At 39.7% G+C, this 7,048-nt stretch overlaps 1 pseudogene; it reads left to right on the top strand.

Annotated features, from left to right (window-relative positions):
* Positions 1 to 778, top strand: part of LOC102869428 — a 17,971-nt pseudogene extending 17,193 nt beyond the window's left edge.
* Positions 779 to 7,048: the final 6,270 nt, after the last annotated feature.

Below are 7,048 nucleotides of genomic sequence, written 5' to 3'. Positions count from 1 at the left end.
CTGGTATTCTCTGCTTTCAGCTAAGATCCATCTAACATCAGCTACAATATCCCTAGTACCACGACCCCTTCTAAACCCAGCCTGGACTTCGGGCAATTGTCTGCTGATGTGCTGTTCCAGTTGTTTTTGGATAATCTTCAGTAGAATCTTGCTTGCATGTGAAATCAATGATATTGTTCTGTAGTTTCCACACTCTTTTAGTGCTACTCAAATACCAGAGGAAGAGCAGCATCTGATTGGTGATTTCTCCAAGGCATGTGTACTGCCAACCTTGTCAGGGAGACACCAAGATCTGAAGTATATCAACCCAGAAACGGTGGCTGCCTTGCCTTGGGAGACGTTCCATAGTTGGATCGAGAAGTTTTATATCATCGATTGCCACTATCCATACAAATACCTGAGAGGACATATCTAGAAGGCCTTAAACTTTTACAGTGAGGAAGAGCTGCATAACTTCCTTCTGAGGAAGCCCATGGTCCCTTAGAACACCCGGAAAAGAATAATCATGTTCTACTGTGAATTATTCTCAGAGATGGGTCCCCAAATTTGCACTGAGGACAGAGCTTTGAACCAGTATCCTACATTGCACTACCCAGAACTGTACATCCTCAAAGGAGGCTACAGAGATTTCTTTCCAGAATATACAGAGCTGTGCAAACCACATCACCAAGGCCATAAGGCTGAGCTGCCGAGGTGTCAAAGCCAGAGCAAAGTACAGGAAGGGAAGCAGGAGCTGAAGGAGCAGACTGCCCTCTTGATGAAGGACGTGAAATCATGAGGTGTTAGCTACTCCCTATGAAAGACTAGCCAAAAGATACTGCAGAAAGCAGAAACCTATGGGTAGTTAGACCCTGGATCATTAAAAGATGCCTGCGAACCAACAGTCTTCTAAGCTAATGACCTCCCAGACCTGGGAATTGGCTGGATTTCAGTAGAGATTCTGGCTTGTGGAGGAGTCTCAAAACCGGTTCTCCAAGGCTGCACCTTTTGGTTTCATAGATTTATTCACTGCTTATATGCAAGAGTTCTTGCATTCTTCTTCCTGGTTAAACTTATCCCTTCACATAAGCCCTCTAGCTTTTTCTCTGAGTTTGGGCGATGTAGGATATTTTCCCATCGTTGTATGTTTTCTATCTTTTTTCCCTTTCATGGAAAAATAAATGCATCAGAATAAGGTATGATTGTTAAAAAGAAAAAAGGAAGAACCAATGCTCTTAATTGTGGTAATAGAGAAGAATACTGAATATCTCTTGGATTGCCAAAAGAACAAATGAATCAGTCTTGGAAGGAAGTGCAGCCAGAGGCTAGGAGGATGGAACTTTGTGTCACATACTTGGGCATGTAATTAGGAGGGGTGCGTCCTTGGAAAAAGACGACACGTTGGGAAAGATGGAAGGCCAGGAGAAGACAGGAGGACTTTCAACAGATGGATTGACATGGTTACTGTAACAATGGGTTGGAGCATGTCAGAGATGCTGAGCACGGAGCAGTGTTGGGCAAGGGTCATATCTGTTGTTCATACGTTTCGCTATGGGTTGTAGCTGATGTGATGGCACCTAAACCAAAATGAAACTTCTAACAGCTCTAATGCTCCAATTTAGAATGTAATTCTAAAAATAATTAACTAGAAAAAAAATTATCTGGAGCTTCACGTTTATATTTTTTTTCACATATTGTGTTTTTAGGGAGCCCTAGTGGCCTCCCGGCAAGAAGTTGCACTTCAATCCTGAAGGCGTGCCGTTTGAGGTCACCAGCTGCTCCGCAGAAGGATGGGCAATCTCCTCCTGTGCAATTAACTACCTCTGAAAACCCGCTGGAGGGTCAGCTATGCATTGGTTCTGACTCTACGGTACACAACAACACAACAATGTCTTTTTACCTACTTTGCAGTTAAATTTTTTAAGGCAAAGAGAGGAAGGTGTGAATTTTAGCTCCCTTAATAGTCAGTGTCAGAATCACAGTTGCTGTGGCAAGTAAAATTTATACACCAAATGGTAAGGATATTCTTGCTGTGATGATGCTGACAACTATGTTTGATGATATTGTCAACTATCCAGGCTGACACTTTCCTTTATTAGCAGTTACTTCCCCCCAAAACAATAGTGACTGGAGTATTAGCTATAATTATACATTGCAATTGTAATTAATGTTATAAAACAAAATGTGTGTGAATGATTAAAAGATTTGTACTTTTTTACTAAAATAAAAAACCAAAAAAGTTCCAAGTGAATAAATATTACTTTTAAAACAATGATGCATTGAGATTTGTTTTTATGAAAAAAGGAAACAAACTCTAATAATAGTAGGAAAAGAGTCAGTAGGCATTAGCAAAATGTCATTCGTGGTAAGGGAATTTGAAGGTTGAAAATGTAGAAGTGCCCAAGTCATCACTGTCATCCAGTGCCGTAATTTTTGGTGCTTGCTCCTCGAGTGTCAATGGCAGGAATGAGCAGGGTGGGAGAAAAGTAACAACCTTTGGGTAGGTGGGAAGGTCATCGGGGCCAGAGAGCCCCTTCTTATTTTCTTTTAAATAAGATAGTAATTGAAATCATCCAGAAAAGAGTTCTATTGGTAAGGAATTCTAGAATGGAGGTTACATCATGTTTTAAAAGCCATTCCATAGTTTAAAACTTTTTATCTGGGACCCTTCAATGCCTAATAAGTTTTTCCTGCGATCATTTAAATATATTTATGGCAAAGATAAAGAATTAAAACTTCCATCTCACAGATAATACTCTACGCAGCCATAATCGGATTATAAAGGATATCCAATGGGACAAGTTACAGACACCTTTGGAAATACCATGTTATTATTGTTGTTATGTGCTGTCGAGTCATTTGTGACTCATAGCGACCCTATGTACAATAGCCCTAAACCGTGCTCTGTCCTGTGCCAATCTCATTGCCCCTGACACACCCATCCATGGAAATATCATAGTATTTTTAAAAATTAATTAATGACCTCTGTATGGAAAACAGTATAAATATTTGGGTTAGACTATTACACAACAACTAAAGGAATCAAGCAGTTTACAAAAGGTTTTAACAGCAGCTATATAAAGAGAAGACAGAGGGAAGAAAGTAAAAAGAACTGCCATAAATACATCTATGTGTAGAGAGTTCTGGTGGCCTCGTAAGGGGCTGTACTGCTAACACAAAGGCAGGAGGTTCAAATCCACCAGTTTGTTCCTAAAGAGAAAGATATGCAATTTCCAGCCTCTGAAAACCTGCTAGAGGGTCAGCTATGAGTCAGTTCTTGTTCAACAGCATATAACAACAACATATAATAGGAACACCAATAAGGAATCAAGCTATAGAAACTTCCCACTCATAACCAAACACTTTGAGAGAAGGAGTTGCTTATTTTGTAGTCTTGAGCCCATAGTCTTGGGGGGCATTAAGGTCATCTGGCATAACACAGTTCAGAAAGAGAATGTTGTACATCTTATTTTGATGAGTAGTGTCTGAGGTCTTAATAACTTGAGGGTGTGGAGAGAGTAGAATTTTATCACTCTGCTGATGAGAATGTAAAATGGTACAACCACTGTGGATGACTGGCATTTCCTTAGAGAGTTGAGAATAGAAATACTATTTGATCTAGTAGTACTAAAACTAGGTATATGTACCAAAGAAATAAGAGTTGTAACATAAATTGACAATCTCATCATCATGTTTACATTCACATGATGGAGTATCATCTATCAGCAACAATGATTAAGAATTTGGGAACTATTGCACAATATGGATAAATCTAGAACAAATCATGCTGAGTAACTTGAGTCAGTCACAAATGGAAAATTAATGTATGTTGTTGAGCCGCCTGAGACTCATAGCGATCCTATGTACAATAGCTCTGAAGCCTGCCCTGTCCTGAGCCAGTCTCACTGACTCCGACACACCTACCTCCTTTGTCCTAGTTACTGTATCAATCCATCTCATCCAGAGTCATCATCTCCTGTGCTGTTCCTCCACCCTTCTAAGTATGATGTCCTTCTCCACAAATCGATCCCTCCTGGCCACATGCCCAAACTAAGTGAGATGGAGCTTCAAAATCCTAGCCTTCAAGAAGCAGCTTGGTTTCACTCTCTCTAAGACAGACCTTTTTGTTTCTTGGCAGTTTATGGTATGTTCAAGACTCTTCTCCAGGACCATAACTGAAAGGAATAAATTCCTCTATCATCCTTAGTCATTATCCAGCTCACTGATGGATAGTAAATAATTGCAAAGACCATGGCCTGCATCAGACACTCCTTAGTCTCTAGACTGACATTGTTGCTTCTCAGTACTCTAGAAAGGCACCTAACAATAAACATGTACTTCTCTTCATAATACACATTAATGCAGTGCATTCAGAAAAAGGAAAAGGAAATTTATTGTGCTCTATGTAAAGCAAGGAACTCTGGGAGTGCAGTTCAATAACATACTGGGCTGCTAACTGAAAGGTCTGAATTTGCAATCCTCCAGCTACTTCATGGGAGAAAGATGGGCAATCTCCTCCAATAATTACTATTTCTAGCCTTAAAGAACTGATGGAGTCTCTATGGTTTGGAAGGAACTCAGCAGCAGCGGGTTTTTGAGGCAGCTCGGGAAGGGGTTAAATCAACATACATGGTATGGGTTGATAGTGTGGGGAAGTGATTAAGTTTGTGTACTTAGGAAATGACAACTGATTTTAAAAACCCCAAACCATATACTTGGAAGCATTGTTATGAAATTGAAAGCCAAAAACATTGTGGTCACTGTACACAGGGTCAGGAAAGCATGAAACCCTTCTTGGTTAGTGTTTTATTATATAAAAAAGTATTGTATATATTTGTAAAAGTACATAAGATTTTAAAATAGAAAAACACACATGACACAATGTTATGATTGGTCGCCAAAAATATGATGAGAGGTTCATAGAAACCTAAGCTTATATTTCCTCTAGGGACAGTGGCTTAGATCTGTTAAATTCATGTTCACAGTAATTTATGGAATATATTATTGTTCTTGTTATGTGCCTTCAAGCTGCCTGCAACTCATAGCAACCTTATGCACAATAGCTCTGAACCCTGTCCTATCCTGAGTCAATCTACTATCTCAGACACACCTGCCCCCCACTAACTGATCATATCTTATTTCTTTAATTCTTCACATAGTTATTTGACAATCTCTACTTGATAATTCGAATTGCTGAAGTTCTTATTAATTTTTAATTGTGTGTGTGTGTGTGTGTGTGTGTGTGTGTACCATCAAATCAGATCCAACTGGTCCAGGAGGAGATTGCCCCTCCTTCTACAGCAGAGCATCTGGTGGATTTGAACCACATGCCTCTGTGATTGCAATTCAGTTTCTTGCCACTAGGCCACCAGAGCTCCCCTAATTGTGATTTTTGTGTAAGTTTACAGAGATTGGTTTTCATTCATTCATTTCATTTTCCTCCTTCTCCCTCCAATTCACTTTGCAGTGCTTGTTCTGTTAATTGTTCATTGTCATATATAAAGTCTAATTGTCCATTACTTTGTCCTTCCCTTTACCTACTCCAGTGTAGTATTCATTATTTATCCATTTGTAGGGTTTACAAATCTGTTTCTGTTTGTTCTTTTTTTTTACCTGAAATGACTTACTTTGACACACAATACAATATGGCTGCATGACCACAACAAACCAAAAGACAAATGAGGAAAACCACAGTACTAAGTTACTGATAATTAAGGAGGGCAAGGCACTAAATGAAGAACTCATGCTCCGCGGGTTTTCAGAAGCAGTTAATCGCAAGGGAGTAGACTGCCCATCCTTCTCCCACAAATAAAGAACAAAACAGTTAAACTTCATTGGAGAATTTACTTTTTCTTAGTGTCCATACTTTTGGAATTCCCATCCTCTGTTGTCCAATAGACACACCTGTCATGTTATGAGCTAGTGAGAGATGCAGTGGAAATGAAAATCGTGGTTACAGACTCCCCACGCAACAGTACCCTCCTCCGACGTCACGGACACCTGATTAGCTTGACATTCTATGCAAAGATCCATACTGTAGTTCCTGCAGATGGTACAGTATTAACGACAATATCCCAGGCCCACAAGCCTACCGCATTCTACTTTTTCACTTCAAAGCGTTTCTTGCTGTTCGGTGCTGCTTGTTGTATCCACATCCATCGTTGGCGCCGTTTTCCTGTTTGCTGTTTCTGTGACTTGTTTATGGTCGTTATGTTCCTGTGTTGGTGATTTATTTAATGAGAAACTTATATTTAATGAAACTATATGGGAATCCTAACTCTCTACATTAAGATAGCTTTGCTCCAGAGGCAATTTGGCTTTTCTCAGCTAGGAAGTGAGAGGACGCTTATTGGAGATCATATTTGCCCCTTACAGGTTTTCAGCTTAACGCTAGTGTCTCTGGGGAATCAATTATCTTTTCTTAGTCTAAGTTCTTGGTTTCCTTTCCTAGGAAACTAGGGCTGATATTATTTGCCACTTAATTTAAAAGTTTGTTAACCATCTTTTTTTTTTTTTTTTAGTATACTGTGTGCTCACTTTTGTTTACATTCCAAAGAGAGGTTACCAGACAGTATAGAAATTGTTGAACAATATCATTAATATCACATGCAAGCAAAATTCGTCTGAAAATTATCCGAAAACTACTGGAACAGTACATCAAAAGAGAACTGCTAGATGTGCAGGCTGGGTTTAGAAGAGGCCAGTAATAAGGATATTATAGCTAATGTCAGACGGATCTTGGCTGAAAGCAGAAGAGTACCAGAGGAATGTCTGTGTTTCTTTGACAATGCAAAGGCATTTGACTGTGTGTATCATAATAAACTGCGGCTAACTTGAGAAGAATGGGAATCCCAGAACATTTGATTGTGTTTATGCAAAACCTATACTTGGAACAGATTATCTGGGAGGCTGGGCTCTATAAGGAGAAGTGTGGTGTCAGGATTGGTGGAAGATTCATCAACAATCTGTGCTATGCAGATGGGACAACCCTGCTTGCTGAAGCTGAGGAGGACCTGAAGCGCTTGCTGCGGAGGGTTAAGGACTGCAGCCTCCAATATGGATTGAGGCT

Source organism: Elephantulus edwardii, unplaced genomic scaffold (genome assembly GCF_000299155.1).
Source record: "Elephantulus edwardii isolate Elephantulus edwardi_28Jun2011 unplaced genomic scaffold, EleEdw1.0 scaffold00049, whole genome shotgun sequence".
Classification (NCBI taxonomy): domain Eukaryota; kingdom Metazoa; phylum Chordata; class Mammalia; order Macroscelidea; family Macroscelididae; genus Elephantulus; species Elephantulus edwardii.
This window is presented reverse-complemented; position numbering and strand designations above follow the sequence as displayed.